At 40.3% G+C, this 17,729-nt stretch overlaps 1 protein-coding gene across 2 annotated transcripts in view; it reads left to right on the top strand.

Moving 5' to 3' along the window:
- LYRM4 (LYR motif containing 4) overlaps positions 1-17,729 on the top strand; it is a 115,097-nt gene that overhangs the window by 22,654 nt on the left and 74,714 nt on the right. The window lies entirely within an intron of this gene.

Below are 17,729 nucleotides of genomic sequence, written 5' to 3'. Positions count from 1 at the left end.
TGCCCATGCATGACGATTGTTTCATCATCCATTTCATTTCATTCATATTTTTGGACAACGCTGGCTAAAAAAAAAAAAAAAAAAAGGCATGGTCATATGTTAACATTACCTAAAAAAAACAACTGGATTGTTAAAATTGTGAAGTCTTGTTAATTCAGAATCTGTGTCTTATGCAGATTGAACTGCTCTAGTCACCAATGGTCAACTGTTAATGCCAGGGCAAGTCAAGAAAACCATCAAAGACCGGAGTTGACTAGAACTGTAGCAGCGTTTTGCAGTGACAGTCTTTTATGGTTCACACTATGGGATCTCTCTTAACCACTTGCTGAACAATAATATACATTGTAGGCTCTTGACTATACAGGTCTGTTTTTTATGTGGCTGCTGTATGCTCTGTAGGTAAGCAATGGTGCTGGTGAGGAATTTTGTTGTTTTTGTGCAGCATCGGCCAAAGAGAAGACCTACAAGGATACCAGTAGTGTCCATAACCCTATAGATGCCATGTCACAAATGTAAAAAAAAGTTAATTGATAAGTTACATGTACCCCAGGATGATGCCATTGAAAATCTAGATCACTGCGCAAAAAACAAGAACCATGTTTTATTCTTCATCTTAATAATATTCATAATAAAATAATATGTCTCTGAATGTCAAAATGCCAAAATAAGCTCAGTACTGATTCTGTTAACACATACCTGTAGTACATTTGCTAGGTGGGAAACCGCTGTTAACCCTGTACAGGTAGTGTTGGGTGGCACCTTCTACTGTCCAGCTGTTCATGCTCATGGCAAAGATGCTACACTGTGTGTTGCATTCACATTGAGGCTGTGAAATCTTTGCATTCTTACGTGCATATATCTATCAAAAGTATTCATACGCCTGACCACTGAGATCTCGTGTCAAAGCCATGGACATTGGAGTTGAGCAGTATTGAGTTGGGCCCCTATTTGATGACATTAAAATAAAGGCTATATATGTGAAATTTGAGTTTCAATGCACCAATCTCATCAAGCCATTATGGACCTCACACTGGTATACAGTCATGCTGGATCAGGGAAGGGCATTCCCCAAGCTATTGTCGAAACGTTGCATAATTCAGCTAAGCCTTTATCAGTCAGCTTTTCACCTAAGCAGGTACAGTAAATATGGAATGGACTGGCTTTTAGAGATGAGCCAGTACTATTCGAAACTCCCGTTTTGAATAGCACGCACCTATAGGAATGAATGGACGCAGCCGGACGCAGGGGGTTAAGCGGCCATCCGCCGGCAAAGTCTGCATGCCGGCCGCTTCCATTCATTCTTATGGGTGCGTGCTATTCGAAACGGCCGTTTCAAATAGTGCTCGCTCATCTCTATTGGTTTTATTTGCTGGATTATTAGGCTTTAACTCAGATCAGGCCTAATGAAATCTTGCTGTGATATACATACACACACGTATATATTATATATACACGTACGTACACACACGGAAGAGTGTTCTACTCATATACACCTTCTTTTATAAGTATGCATGGTTATTCTTCTTGTGGATGTTGGTTTTCCACAGTTCCATGACTACAATTCCGTGAGTGTTAATGTTTCCCAATCATTATTCACCCCTATTCTTCTTGCATTAATATTTGCTTGAAATGTATTTGCACTCAGCAACAGTTTAGAAGAAATGTTTAGACCTAGTAAATGAATTGAATAAAAATCAGCATGATGGCTCAAGACTGTTTTAAATCAAACCAGTCAATAGTACAATTGATTAAAGAAAAATAATTGTACGCAAGGGATGCTATGCTTTTGTTTGGCCCTGCATGGTGCGCGAGCAACGATTTCTTGTGTTGTATGGCAGTATTAATTAATTGTAGTGCAAATATTAACGCCACGGTGTCACACTTTACATTTGCTGTGTGGAGGTTTTGTGTTTGTCAAAGTCGTGTATTAAGACAACAATGGGTGACATTTCAAAAGAAAAAAAAAATCTCTGTTCCTTAGAAAACCAAACGAGTTCTTTAGCTTTCGCAAGCCATATATGTATTGAATATAAGCAGAACTTGAGATTTACAAATAGTTCTTTAGAGCCTATCTGTCAGAGGGTAAAATTACCAGAGTCCACAAATATAAATCCAGGGTCTACAGAAGCACAGAAGGTTCAACAAGCTTCAAAGTGAAAACTGCTTTTAAAGGGGCTCTATCATTGGAAAAGTAATTTTTAACTAATCACATCCTTGCATAGGCTTCAGAAAGGCTATTCCACACCTACCTTTTGTATGTAAATTGCCTCAGTAGTATTTCAATAAGTCAGTTTTTATTCATATGCTAATTAGGTTCTTGGTCTACAGGAAGTTACCATCCAGCTCTGCTCTCCCTGCTGTGTGCTGTGTATGATAGCAGGGAGAAGGAGTCATCAAAATCTACTGAGGCAATTTACATACAAAAGGTAGGTGTGGAATAGCCTTTATAATGGCTATGCAAGGATGTGATTAGTTAAAAATGACTTTTTCTAATGATAGAGCCCCTTTAAGGGTAAGTTCACACGGAGTAACGTGCCGCGTGATGTAGCACGTATACGCCGTGTGAGATTTAGCGGGCCGTATATGCTCCCATTGATTTCAATGGGAGCGTGGATCGTATACGCAGCGCTATTTTGCGGCCGTGATTTTGTGGCCGCAAAATAATGCGGCGTTTGCGATAAGATTGGCACCAAGGAATGTGTAAGACGTCTGTTTGACCTAAAATGATTTCATCTGAGAATGCAGTACAGGGACCAAGGGGAAACCACAGACACAAACTCTGTATGAAAGCCCTTAAAGGTAAAAATAGTAAATTTATTCTACCTCCACTATATAGTATTTAACAGATGCACTGAGCATTGTGTGCAATGCATGTCTTAATACACTGTGATGTCTGGGGTGCTATTCTTAGTGCACAAGGGTATTGTTTGAAGTCTTCATGTTGAGCTTTATTGAAGATATTGGGCTTCTGTATGACCTTCAGGACATGTATAATCCAGCATAAACTATAAATGAACATCTTTACGATTACCATTTTGTAGATTTGGGACATTATATTCTCTGATACAAGAACATGTAAGTTCCAGGTGAGGTATTTTATATTATTTCACTGTTATATTGTGTATTGAGAAACACTACTGATTTGCTGCAACCTGCTTAAGTCTTGGTCTATTTCTATTCCTATTTACAGGGATCCTGTCACCAAGTAAATGCAGTCTAATCTTTTGACAGCATGGTATAGAGCACGAGGAGCTGAAGAGTATCATGTATAGAAATATTCAGTATAACTTGTAATTTATTTCTGTTCTTTCTCTGCTTAGGAGTAATTGTCCAGTGTGTGTTACTGACAGTGACTGACAGCTATCTCGATATGCCTAGTCATAAAGGGCAGGTTGTTATATACCATTAGGGTCGCCGCTAGACTCACTTAATCCTTCTAAGTAGAGAAAGAACAGAGAAATAAATAAATGACAAGTTATACTCAATGTTATCCCACAAATCTATCTATGTATCAACCTGCTCAACCCCTGATCTTAGTTAAAGGGGTTTTCCAGACTAAAAATAGTGATGTCCTATTGTAAGGGTGGTTCATTAGTATCAGTGGGGGTCTGACATCCAGCACCCCTGTGAATCGGTTGTTCTCATAAAGAGAATGTTTTCTGTGTAGTGATCAAATCAGGTTATTACAGCTCAGCTCCCATTCACTTGAATGGAAGCTAAGCTGCTGTTACAAGGTTCAGCTACAACATGAAAACAACTGTTTTCTTCCTTCTCCCCTTTTCCATTCTCTGTGTATGATCTGCTGAGAACAACTGAGTGATGGGTAAGCATGCGTCAGGCCCTCCATGATCTGATATTGATGTAAAAACCCCGTTAATCCTGTCCTGCAAAGTCCCCTCCCTCTTACTAGCCATAGGTGGATGTCATCTAGATGTCACAACTAGATTTCTTGTTTATTTGTATCATTCCTTCTAGTTCTACTGTAAAGTGTCAAGTGCATCTTGATTCCGCCTGACATCCCAATGTACTGTAGTGTTACTACATCTCATTAGTAGTTTAATATCACTATACGATTGCAGTTGTGAGATTTGCGTTAGTTTTGCAGAACCAAACCCTATGATCTTCAGTTTTTATGTTTGGCATCTTTAGGTTCACGTCATTAGAGCCATGCAGGCCTAACTTACAGTGCTATTAATCTATGTATAAAACTGCATTATCTGGAATTGGACAGTTTGATAAAGATCCTAGTGTTCTGTAATAATAATTGAACAGAGTTAGTACAGAGAAACATTCGCGATTGATACTATGATTGATGGCGTACCTGTGACTTTTTGTTGCAGACAAATTGAACTGCTCTCCTATAATACCATGAGTAATCACAGCCCGGCTGACAGCAGAATATTAACAGCACAACTGAAAAGAATGGTGCTTGTATCTCCAGCAAAACGTTGTGCGGCTGCAACATAATAATGTATTTGGCCAACATGGGTAGCTTTCATATCAAATAATAAACAATGCATGTATGAAATTTAAGTAGCATATATTGTAAGGGCTCATTCACACGGGGCAAGAGGGGGCGGATTCTGACTTGGATTCAGCGCCAAAATCCGCCCCCTCACAATCGAGGTCTATGTAGACCGCTAGCTTACTTTTTTCCGTGAACTGCCCTTTCTTCAGGCAGATTCCGTAGCTGATTCAGTCCCGGTGTCCGCCTCGCGGCAGCACCCTCCAGACTGGGTCCATTCATTTGGGCCTACTCCAGAGCGTCACAATCAGGACCAAAATACGCCATACCGCACCCCGTGTGAACTAGCCCTAATGAGCCTTCACATCAAATCACCTTATAAGTGAAGTGAACAACAATAGCAGCCATTAATGGGTAAGACATTTGATGTTAGTTCTTAATGTATTGGAAGTAGAAAAAATGAGCACATGTAAGAATCTGTGTAACTTTGAGGAGTACAGCTTGGTCAGAACATTGCCAGAAAGGCAGGTCTTATGCGGTGTGCACAGTTGCAGTACTTCTGATTCATGTGCACACCAGGCTCATTGGTGAGCAGAGGGAGCTGTGGCTAGCCGGTCTGGCGGGACTACAAACATACTGTAGAGACAGAAAGATAGGAAATTAGTTAAAGGACATAAATGGTTGCAAAAGTGTATATAGTCTTAAAATCCTTTTTTAGGCTTTTGTAGACAGTGGCATGTTCTTAAAGTTAGGATTCCAGGCAGACTCATGACAACATCATTAACTGCTTACCCATTTTGTAACAAATCTTAATGAATTCCATTCAATTTTCATGAATCCATAGAGGCAGAATAGTGCAATAAATGTATTTTTCTACCTATTGGGAGTAACTGACACCAATGTGTATGGAGCCATATTTCAAATGTTATGTAATATGAAAATATTAATTATAGTGTATAGGAAACCCTTAAGTTGAGTTACCAGTGTTTTTTGGGAGTGTGTTTTATAGTACGAATGTGGTGGATGGGTGGAGTGGGGTCGCCTGGAGTGGACTGGGGCCCGCAGCCATCTGGAGATGGCCAGGGTCTTCAACACCATGATAACAATAATGGAAAGCCTGGTTTCCCGACCACTGTATTCCAAGTCTGCCCAGTGGAGGTGGGTAATAATAATAATAGTAAAAAAAACCTTATACTCTCCTCTCCTGGGCTTCCAACAATCCCCAGTAACCTATTTGGGGCTCTTCCAGCCTGTGGTGGAAGTCTTGTGCCCCAGGGGTTATTGCTGGAGCCTGGGATTGGGTCCCAGCAGTTACGTGGGGTGCGCCGTTGTAATGCACTAAATATGGCACTTATGGTACTAGTTTCAGTTGTTCAAAGTAAAGTGAAATCTCAAATATTTTTTCAGCTTTTAAATTACAGTTTATAAAGATAAATGCTGACACCAGTAATCTTTTGAACAACCTAACATTCCTTTATACTTTCTGTAAAAGACTAACACAAACTGGATTTTGTTATTATTTTAATATGGCATTGAATGTGTAGTATTTCCAGTGAATTTCCATTTATGCAAATAAGTTATAGTCATTTTGCACTTTTATTTGATTTTTTTTAAACTCATTGCCATTTTTTTTTTTTTTTTTTTTTTTTTTTTTAACACTACTGTCGATATCCATGGACAGATCTGAACCTATATCACTAGTGCAGCAAACACTAATGCAGTGTATGGTAATACAGTTAAAGGGGCTCTATCACTAGATTTTCCCGTTTTTAGCTAAAGAAGGCTATTCAGGTGCTGCTAATTGTTTGTAGAGAGACCCCCTCCCCCTGTTTTTGTTAATTACTTTGGAAATCAATATGCAAATCAGGTCCAGGGCCATTTTCCCATAAAGGACATTGCGAGCTGGCGCTGGAGCATGCTCAGTAGCGCGCTGATTTGCATATCTATTTCCACGGTAATAACAAAAATGGGGAGGTCTTTCTACAAACGATTCGCAGCACCTGAATAGCTTTATTAAAGGCTATTTAGGCATATATTTAGCTAAAAAAAAAATTGAAAATCTAGTAATAGCGCCCCTTTAATTCTGTTATGGGAGAATGTATACATGTCTGAGGATTTAGTCTTGCACTGGTCGGTCAGGATAACATAAGACAGAAATCTATAATGCACATGATGTGAGACGTGACCAGGAAGTATAGGTAACTCCAGGGTAACGGCATCTTTATGGAAGCTGCTATTGAAATGAAAGCACAAATATTCCCTTACTCAACATTTTTTACTTGTCTCATTATTTTATTCTTTATAAAAAAAAAATTAAAAATTGAGATACTATGAATGGATTGTGTCCTTACAACAAAACCCTGCCACCACATTCATGCATTTAGGAACCCACAGTGATCATCTTCTACTGCATCGGGTTCTGCAGTGCATTGCAGTATCACTTGCTGGTCCTTCCACTGAGTATCTGACCATTTAATATATAGACCTAGAAGTCCTAAGAGAGTGTAAATTGAGGAGCCCTCACAATGACGTTTCTGTACCTGTCACCAGAAGCATGCAGTGCAACCTGTAGACAGCATATTATAAAGCAGAAGAATGAGAAGACTAATATATAGTTTTATTGAGAAAATATTCAGAATCTTTCCCTACAAATCTATAGATCCATCTACTCAGCTCCGGGGCGTAATGTTTGTAGGACAAATTGTTCTTCTTAATAGCATCATTTACTATTCTGTACAATGTCCTCGGAACTGTAAAAAAATTCTGAATACGTGGGGGGAATTGCAGGAAAAGTGCATTTACAGACTTCATTTTCATGGCGTTCAAAATGACATGTCACCTGTATTCTATGTGTCGGTACGATTCCAGGGATACCAAATTTATGTAGTTTAATTTACATTTTAATCCCTTAACAAAAATTAAAAACTTTGCAAAGAAGTTATTTTTTCTTAAATTCACACATAAAAATAGCAATATAAAAACAGCAGACACCTGAAGGACCTTTATTATAGTCTATGGTGTCTGTAGGTAACTGATGTTTTGGCAGTCCATAAGGGAACCCGAACAATAGAGACCCATGCACAGAACATTGCCTCAGTAAACTTTTATTTACTTTTTACTAAAGGGGGCAAAGTTTGCATTAAAGAAAAGTACCTGTGTTTTTACTCCTTTTCTGAATGACTTCAGTCCATACCCCGTACACAATATTAATCAGCTTACAATGGACTCTATGGAGAAGAGATGGGGAGAAGGAGAAAAACATGATTATATGAGGCTATCTACAGCATTATCCTATCGGGAAAAGGCTGGATAGTAAATCCTTATTAGGGCGGGTTTACACTTGTGCCTGTGTCCGCTTTAGGAAATCCTGCTGGGTTTCCGTCTTCTGCACCGAGAAACTGGACAGGGGACAGAAACCCGGCAATCAGTTTTCAAACCCATCCACTTGAATGGGTTTGCAAAGTGATCGTCCGTGAGCGTTTTGTGCCAGTCCGCGCCGAAACTGTTTTTTTTTTTTTTTTTTTTTTTTAACTGGACACAGAATCCTGCATGTCCGACTTTGTGTCCAGTTAATAAAAACACGGTTTTGCCGCGAAGAGGCACAAAACGCTCACGGGCAGTCACTTTGCAAACCCATTCAAATGAATGGGTTTGAAAACTGACTGCCGGGTTTCTGTCCCCTGTCCAGTTTCTCTAGGCAGAAGATGGAAACTGGTAGGATTGCCTAAAGTGGACACAGGCGCAGGTGTGATCCGGTCTTACCCAGCTGTGTTGTGAAAAATAACGGTCTGTATATACTGCAGAGGTCTTTCAGTTGTAGGAGCTCTACTTTTCCTACCCCTCCTCTCTCTAGAGTTTTATTGTACAAATGTATACCTTCAGGTGCATTTTGTGTATAAAGCTTGTTCTCTTCACCATAGATTTGTTCTGTGATGCGCATCTTTCCTGTAAAAAGGGAAGAGTAAAGATATATATATATATATTGAGGACAACAATGTAAGTATTTCAGAAAAGGGGTCTGAATTGTGATTGACTTGCTGCCGTATCTGTCAGTGCTGTTAATGGCAAAAAACTCATTGTATGAAAGGACCATTAGGCTACATTCAGATGACTAATGGTAAACTTGTCTGTGTTCGGTCACATCAGGATTGCATCAGGTTTTTCATCTGCTTTTCACATCATTTTTTTTCTCTCAACGTTTCCTAGTGACCATCTGTGAAAAATAGACCTGGCATGAATGGTGTCCATATTCTCTGGGTTTTCTTTTTTTTTTCAGTAACCCACTGGCTTGATTGGGCAAGTCAAGGGCAAGAATCAGACCAAAGTAATACATTCTGCAATTTTATCTGCACAGTCTAAGGGTCGGTGCGGAAAATTGCACATGTGAATTGCCCTATTGATTTTACTATTTCAATGTTTAATCCAAGCACTTTCCATTCTATACTAAATCAGCTGTTTGAATGTGTCATTAATCTTGTTTAAAATAATTTCAGGGGCCTTTTAAAGGGATTCACATAGGAATAGCCTTAAGAAAGACTATTCTTCTCCTACCTTTAGAAGTCTTCTCCGCAGCGCCGTTTGGTTGAAATCCCGGCTTTCCTCCGTATGCAAATGAGTTATCTTGCAGCACTGGGGGCGGTCCCCACGCGCAAACAGCACTGGGGGTGTCCCCAATGCTGCGAGAGAAATTTCCAGCACCGCCTCCATCTTCATCTCAAACGGCCTCTCTATGCGGCTTCTTCCAGCACTGGCTTCAAACTTCTATGCATGCGCAGTCAACTCTGCTGTGGGGCCTCGGGCAGAGCTGACTGAAGAAGGGGCATCTCGCTTCTTTTTCCAGCTAGCGTAAAAAAAATAGCGGGAATAAAAAGCAAGCAGCTCCCATTCAAATGAATGGCAGCCTTTTTTGCAGGCGGATTTTGAGGCGGATTCTGTGTGAAAATCCACCTGCAAAAAAACTAATTGTCAGCTATCCCTACCAGCCCCAGTTACAGAGGAAAGCAGCCTCCTCCTCCCCCTAAAAAAAAAAGTGATCAGATATCCCCAAAGGTCTATTATGACCTTATGGGGACACAATATACAAAAAATAAAAAATACAAAATAAAAACTACTGTAACTTAAAGTAAAAACTATTTTTAAAAGTTTTTTAGTAGCACTGTGTGTTAATAAATTTTAAAAAAAGTGAAAAACAGACACGTTTTCCTTCCTCTTTTATTTATATTTGTCCAGATGTTAAAAATTAAAACGCATGCAAAAAATAAAAACAACATAAAAATAAAGCCATATGTGTCACCGAAGCAGAAATTAGTTGAATAACGCAAATGATAAAAATGTTACAACTCTCAAAATCGCACAAAAACCAGAAAATGTGTGTGGTCCTGAACTAGAAATTGACCCGGTAATGAAGTTTGTAACCTCAAGTTACAAACCACTTTTCATAACTGAATAGTGCAGCTGAAAATTTTAAAGTTTGTGATATTAAAATGTCTTATTAAAGGGGCTCTATCATTAGGAAAAGTCATTTTTAGCTAAGCACATACTTGCATAGCCTTTAGAATGGCTATTCCACACATGCCTTTTTGTATGTAAATCACCTCAGTAGTTTTTGAATGAAACAATTTTTTTTATTCATACGCTAATTAGCCTTCTCCGTGTACTCAGAAGTGTCGGCTGCTATACTATTCTAAAAGCTATGCTAGGATGTGCTTAGCTAAAAATGACTTTTCCCAATGATAGAGCAGCTTTAACCGGTTAAGGACCAGGCCCAAAAGTATGTTAAAGACCAGGCCTTTTTTTTTCAAAACTGACATGTGTCACTTTAAATGGCAATAACTTTGAGACGGTTTAACTTACACAAATGATTTTGAGATTGTTTTTTTCGTAACACATTATACTTCATGTTAGTGGTAAATATTAATCAATATTTTTGTATTTATTTATAAAAAAAAACTAGGAAATTTGATGGAAATTTGGAAAAAATTGCAATTTTCAAAATGTGAAATTCTCTGCTTTTCAGGCAGATAGTCATACCACCCAAATACATGAATAAATATTATCTCCCATATCTCTGCTTTATATTGGCATCATCTTTTGATTGTCTTTTAATTTATTTTGGACGTTACAAGGCTTACAAGTGTAACAGCGATTTTCTAGATTTGCAAGAAAATTCTCCAAACCAATTTTTTAGGGACCGCTTCAGTTCTGTAAGGAATTATAAAAGCCTATATAATAGAAACCCCCATAAATCACCCCATTTTCAAAACTGCACCCCTCAAATTATTCAAAACAGCATTTGGGATGTTTGTTAACCCTTTAAGTTTTTCATAAGAATAAACATAATATGGAAGTGAAATTTAGACATTTCATTTTTTTTCATTAATACATTCATTTAGACCTAAAATTAACACATTCACAAAGGGTTAAAGGAGAAAATGCATCTCACATTTTGTTATGCAATTTCTCCCGTACACAGAAATACCCCACATGTGGGCGTAAACTGATTTTTGGGTACACAGCAGTGCATGGAAGGGAAGGAGCGACACTGGGTGTGTGAACAGCAGATTTTGCTGGAATAATTTTCAGGCACCATGCCTCATTTGCAGAGCCCCTAGAGTACCAAAACAATGGAAACCCTCCAAAAGTGACCCCATTTTAGAATCTACACCCCTCACAGAATTCATCAAGGGGTATAGTCAGCATTTTGACCCTACAGTTGTTCCACAGATTTTACTAACATTGGGATGTGTAAATGAAAAATTACTAAAATGTCACTTTATCCCCAAAGTTTTAATTTTCACAAGGGGATAAAGGAGTAAAAGCCCCCCACAGTTTGTTACACAATTTCTCCTGAACACGGCAATACCCCATGTGTGGCCATAATCTGCTGTATGGGTACATGGCGGGGCTCAGAATGGAAGGAGCGCTATTTGGCTTTTGGATGGCAGATTTTGCTGGAATAATTTTAGGTGCCATGTCGCATTAGCAGAGCCCCTAGAGTACCAATACAGTGGAAACCCCCTAAAAGTGACCCCATTTTGGAAACTACACCCCCCACAGAACATATGAAAGGGTATAGTGAGCATTTTGACCCTACAGCTGTTTCACAGATTTTATTAACATTGGGGCATGAAAATGAAAAATTACTTTTTTTCCAATAAACTGTCAATTTAGCCCCAAATTTTTCATTTTCACAAGAGGATAAAGGGGAAAAAGCTCCATAAAGTTCGTTAAACAATTTCTCCTGAATACGGAAATGCCCCATATGTGGTAATAATCTGCTGTATGGGAACATGGCGGGGCTCAGAATGGAAAGAGCGCTATTTGGCTTTTGAAGGGCAGATTTTGCTGGAATATTTTTCAAGTCCCATGTCGCATTTGCAGAGCCCCTAAAATATCAATATAGTGGAAACCCCCTAAAAGTGACCCCATTTTGGAAACTACACCCCTCATAGAATTTATCTAGGGGTTTGGTGAGCATTTTGGCCTCACAGCTGTTTCACAGATTTTATTAACATTGGGACGTAAAAATGAAAAATTACTTTTTTTTCACAATGTATCGTCGATTTAGCGCCATATTTTTAATTTTGCAAGTAGTTAAAGAATTAAAAGCCCCCCACAGTTTGTTACAAATTTTCTCCTGAACACGGCAATACCCCATATGTGGCCATAATCTGCTGTATGGGTACATGGTGAGGCTCAGAATGGAAAGAGAGGTATTTGGATTTTGGAGGGCAGATGTGGCTGGAATAGTTTTGAGGGGCCATGTCACATTTGCTGAGCCCCTAAAGTATCAATACAATGGAAACCCCTCAAAAGTGACCCCATTTTATAAACTACACCTGTCATGGAATGAATCAAGGGGTATTATCATTTTGTGCCTAAAATGCTTCCAAAAAATGAATGTCCAAAATGAAAATTGAAATTTTGAAAGAAATATGCCATTTCGGTGCCCAATACGTTGCACCCACTTTGTGTTGTCAGAGACCTGCACTCCTAAAACTATTAAGGGGCCATCCCGAGGGGCAAAAAAATATATATGTGGGTGTAAACTGCTGCTTGGGTACACAGCAGGGCTCAGAAGGGAAGGAGCACTGCGCTTTTTAGCTTTTGGGGTACAGATTTAGAGGGACTTTCTGGGGGCCATGTTCCTTTTGGAGAGACCTGGAGGTAACTGTAAACCCCATTTTGTAGGGGCAAGTTTAGCGTCTCTGCAAAAGTGTCATGGCATCCAAAAACCAAACCATCTGTGCTCCAAAAACCCAATAACCCTTCTGTGTCCGTCTGTGCCCTAATATCAGTTTATAACCACTTATGACATTACGTACGTTATCCCGGGTACACCAGTGTCATACATGTGCCCTAATATCAGTTTATACCCACATATGACATTACGTCCGTTATCCCGGGTACACCAGTGTCATACATGTGTCATAAACTGTAGTTTGGGCACACAGCAGGGCGCAGAAGGGAAGGAGCGCTATTTTGGTTTCTGGAGCACAGTTTGGTTTTTGGACGTCACTTTTGCAAAGCCCCTGAATTGTCAATAAAGTGGAATCCGCAGACATGTCACCCTATTTTGGACACTAGCCCACTGATGGGATTTATCAAATGGAGTAGCGAGAATTTTTAACCCTTGAGTGTTGCATTTATTTAGTTTCCAGAAATGAAATCGCAACTGATAATGAGAAGTTAAAAATGAAAAATTTCCAGAGATTCGCCATTTCAGTACCCGATATGTTGTGCCCAACTTATGTCAGCAGAGACACTCCAAAAACTGGTAAGCGGGTGGTATCCCGGGCACAACAGCTTTCAGAGCGTTCATCTCTGATACAAGTCGGACACAACATATTACGCACTGAAATGACGGGTTCCTGGAAAAATGGTCATTTTCACCTCTCACAATCAGCTTCGTATTCATTTATGGATAATAAGTTATAGCAAAACTTGGGGGTTAAAAATGCTGTCTGTACCCCTGGATAAATCCTTCAGGGGTGTAGTTTCCAAAATAGGGTCTCATATCAGGGGATTCCACTTTACTGGCGTTTCAGCTGTGCAAAAGTGTCATGGCATCCAAAAACCAAACCGTCTGCGCTCCAAAAACCCAATAACCCTTCTGTGTCTGGCTGTGCCCTAATATCAGTTTATTACCACATATGACATTACGTCCGTTATCCGGGGTACACCAGTGTCATACATGTGGCATACATGTGGCATAAACTGCAGTTTGGGCGCACAGCAGGGCGCAGAAGGGAAGGAGCGCGATGAGGCTTTTGGAGTACAGATTCAGATGTTTGGTATCTGGACGCCATGTCATGTTTGTAGAGCCTGTAAGGTACCAGAAAAGTGGATTCCCCAAAGGAGTGACCCCATTTTGAAAACTGCACCCCTCAAAGAATTTCTCAGGGTGTGTAGTGAGTATTAGTATCCGGACGTGACTGCACAGCGGATGGCGAAGAGGGAATGTATAAGCGGTGCGGAAAACATTGCAGACACCAAATTTCCTACTATGTCCCAGTAGCTCCTATGATTGGGGGAGTCACTCTGGGGGTCACTTTGGGGGTCACTTCTGGTGTCTGTTCCCTCATAAGCTGTAAATCTGGGGTGTCCCCTGATATTCGCTCATACTGCTTATACATTCCCTTCCTGACGCCGCCAGTTGTATTCTAATAATTTGGCGATTTTGGGGTTTTTTGTCTTCACATTGGTAGATGCTATATTTTCTTTATTCTTTTGGTGACGTGGCCATATAAGGGCTTGTTGTTTGCGGGATGTGATGTATTTTGTAATGACACCATTTTTGGGTGCCTACAACATACTGAATACATTTTATTAACTCTTTCTTGCTGGATTTAAAAAAAAAATCAATCCTGGCATTGAGTTGTACCCTTTAAATTTTGCGCCATGCAGCGTACAGTATAAGTAACATGTAGCCTTTATTCTGCGGGTCAGTACGGTTACGGCGATACCTCATTTATAGTATTTTTTTATGCGATACTAATTCTGCAGAACAAAATTACATTTGGGGACATAAATCAGTGATTTTTGCATCGCCATCTTCTGAGAGGCGTAACATTTTTATTTTTCGGTTGACAGTGTTGGTTGAGGGCTTATTTTTTGCGGGACAACCTGCGCTTTTTATTGGTACTGTTGTGGGGTGCATATGATTTTTTGATCACTTTTTATAGCATATTTTGTAAGGTGATATGGTGAAAAATCATTACTTCCGGCGGGTTTTTTCCGTTTTTTTTTTCAGATGTACACCGTATACATTAAATATTATTTCAGTTTTATTGTACAGGTTGTTACGGACGCGGCAATACCAAATATGCATTGTTTTTATTAATTTTTAGTACCTTTTTTTTATATAATTCATTTTGTATAGAGAAAAAGGGATTTTTGGGCTTTATAACTTTATTACTTTTTTCATACACTTTATTTTTTTTTAACTTTTTTTTTTTTTTAACTTTTTCATGTGTCCATTTAGGACACTTGAATCAGTTGATGCTTTGATGAAAGCATCAACTGATTCTGTATAGTAGCTTGCAAGACACGAGCAGGACATGAGCCTGCTCGTGTCCTGCAAGCAGCAGAGGAAGTGAGACACATCGCTCACTTCCTCCATCGGTCGGGAGGATCAACCAGGTATGGCTCCGGTAGTCTGGGGTCACTGGCCAGACCCCAGACTACCTTCTACTGACATCGGCACCCCCCGATCTCGCCGCGGGGGGTGCCGATCAGCTTCAATCTGCGGCGGATCCCTTTCGATCGCGCCGTGATGTTTCACGGCAGGATCGAAAGGGTTAAAGCGTTCAGTCGGAACTGAGTCCGACTGAACGTTGTTGAGGGGGTGGTTAGGTGTCAGTAACACCTAACCCCTGCCCTCCCCCCGCCCCACCCCCTGCCTAGTGAGTCTCTGAAGACCGGCCGTAAATTTACTATCGGCTGGTCTTAGAGACCAGGACTGCTGGCCGTAAATTTACGGCCAGCGGTCCTTAACCGGTTAAAGGGCTTTATAAAGGCTATTTCACACCTACCTTTATATGTAAATTACCTCAGTAGATTTTGAATAAGTAAATTTTTATTCATATGATAATGAGCTTCCACTGTGCATCGGAAGTGTCTGTGATCACTATCTGCTCTATGTGTGTATACAGCAGAGATGAGTCATCAGCACAGCATCCTCTGCTATACATACACATAGAGCAGTGATCACAAAAACTTCTGCTGCATGATGGAAGCTCATTAACATACACTAGGTGATCAAAAGTTTCCAGACAACCTGAAAAACATACATTTTTCATATTAGGTGCATTGTGCTGCCACCTACTGCCAGGTACTCCATATCAGCGACCTTAGTAGACATTAGACATCGGGAGAGAGCAGAATGGGGCGCTCCACGGAACTCACGGACTTCGTGGTCAGGTGATTGGGTGCCACACATCACGCATGTCAATGCCAAACGACTCCTTGCTTGGTGTAAGGAGCGTAAACATTGGACAATTGAACAGTGGAAAAACGTTGTATGAAGTGACGAATCACGGTACACAATGTGGCGATCCAATGGCAGGGTGTGGGTATGGCAAATGTCATCTTCCAGCGTTTGTAGTGCCAACAGTAAAATTCGGGGGCAGTGGTGTTATGGTGTGGTCGTGTTTTTCATGGAGGGGGCTTGCACCCCTTGTTTTGCGTGGCACTATCACAGCACAGGCCTACATTGATGTTTTAAACACCTTCTTGCTTCCCACTCTTGAAGAGCAATTCGGGGATGGAAGTTGCATCTTTCAACACGATCGAGCACCTGTTCATACTGCACGGCCTGTGGTGGAGTGGTTACACAACAATAACATCTCTGTAATGGACTGGCCTGCACAGAGTCCTGACTTGAATCCTATAGAACACCTTTGGGTTGTTTTGGAACGCCAGCTTCGTACCAGGCCTCACCGACCTACATCGATATCTCTCCTCAGTGCAGCACTCCGTGAAGAATGGGCTGCCATTCTCCAAGAAACTTTCTAGCTCCTGATTGAACGTATGCCTGCAAGAGTGGAAGCTGTCATCAAGGCTAAGGGTGGGCAAACACCATATTGAATTCCAGAATTACCGATGGAGGGCGCCACGAAATTGTAAGTAATTTTCAGCCAGGTGCCCGGATACTTTTGATCACATAGTGTATGAATAAAAACGGACTTATTCAAAATCTACTGAGGCGATTTACATACAAAAGGTAGGTGTGAAATAGCCTTTCTAAAGGCTATGCAAGGATGTGCTTATCTAAAAATGACTTTTCCAATTATAGAGCCCCTTTAAGGAGATCTGTTTCCTTCACTACTTTTAAGTGGTTCTTCTGCTCCTTATCTGCAGTCTGACTGCTTATTTACATTATATTCATCTCTATATTTTTTTTTATTTTTTTTTGGCGCCGCCCCCCTGAGGGGCTTGGCTGCCTTGATGCAGTGCTCCAAGCTGGGAGCAAACTTTTCTTTCCTTTTTCACTCTTTTTTTCTCTGTATCTTCAAGAATCCTGTAACCAAGCAATCTAGCACTATGAATTAGCAACTATAAATCGAATGGAAGACCCTGTGGAGTATTTTGTTCCTGTTGTTTCCATTGTAAAGCATGGACTCAAGACCTGGTTCAGCTGGTTTCCACATGTGCCTGTTACCATCCCCCCAGCTAGGACAGCATGGCTCACCATGCGGCATGGAGGAAAACCTACATGGAAATGTGGACTTCTTCTTCAAGGAGATGATTTTTTGGCGTCTATTGCTGATGTGTGAAGATGCCTACAGCTGACTGGTATTTCTTTCTATTACTGTGGACACGTGGGACTCTGCTACAGCCTGGAAACCTACCATCACCCACCTACCCCAGGAGTTATGGAAGCATGGCAAGAGAACAGCACCATGTATACCTGGATGGCTTCAGACTTCTTTGGGGAAGTAGAACACAGTGGTAAGGAGGAAGGAGGAGGAGGAGGGCTTGTGATGAAGGACATTTGGGGCATTTTTTTGTGGTTAAAAGGACAATAGTGCTGATACAAGATATCGAACTATCAGCTGTGAGCAGGAGATCTCACTACCTACCAAGAACTACCACATGTTATCATGATAGCTGACTATATTTCTGCTTATTATATCTACATGCTGTGACCCCCCTCCTCGTGTCCTACAACCAAGTCGGCTGTATTATTATTATTATTATTATTATTATTATTATTATTATTATTATTATTATTAACATCAATTCGCACAGAGAACTAAATGAT

This window comes from Leptodactylus fuscus, chromosome 4, assembly GCF_031893055.1.
Source record: "Leptodactylus fuscus isolate aLepFus1 chromosome 4, aLepFus1.hap2, whole genome shotgun sequence".
Taxonomy (NCBI): domain Eukaryota; kingdom Metazoa; phylum Chordata; class Amphibia; order Anura; family Leptodactylidae; genus Leptodactylus; species Leptodactylus fuscus.
Note: the sequence above shows the minus strand (reverse complement) of the source record. Positions and strands in the feature narration are given on the sequence as shown.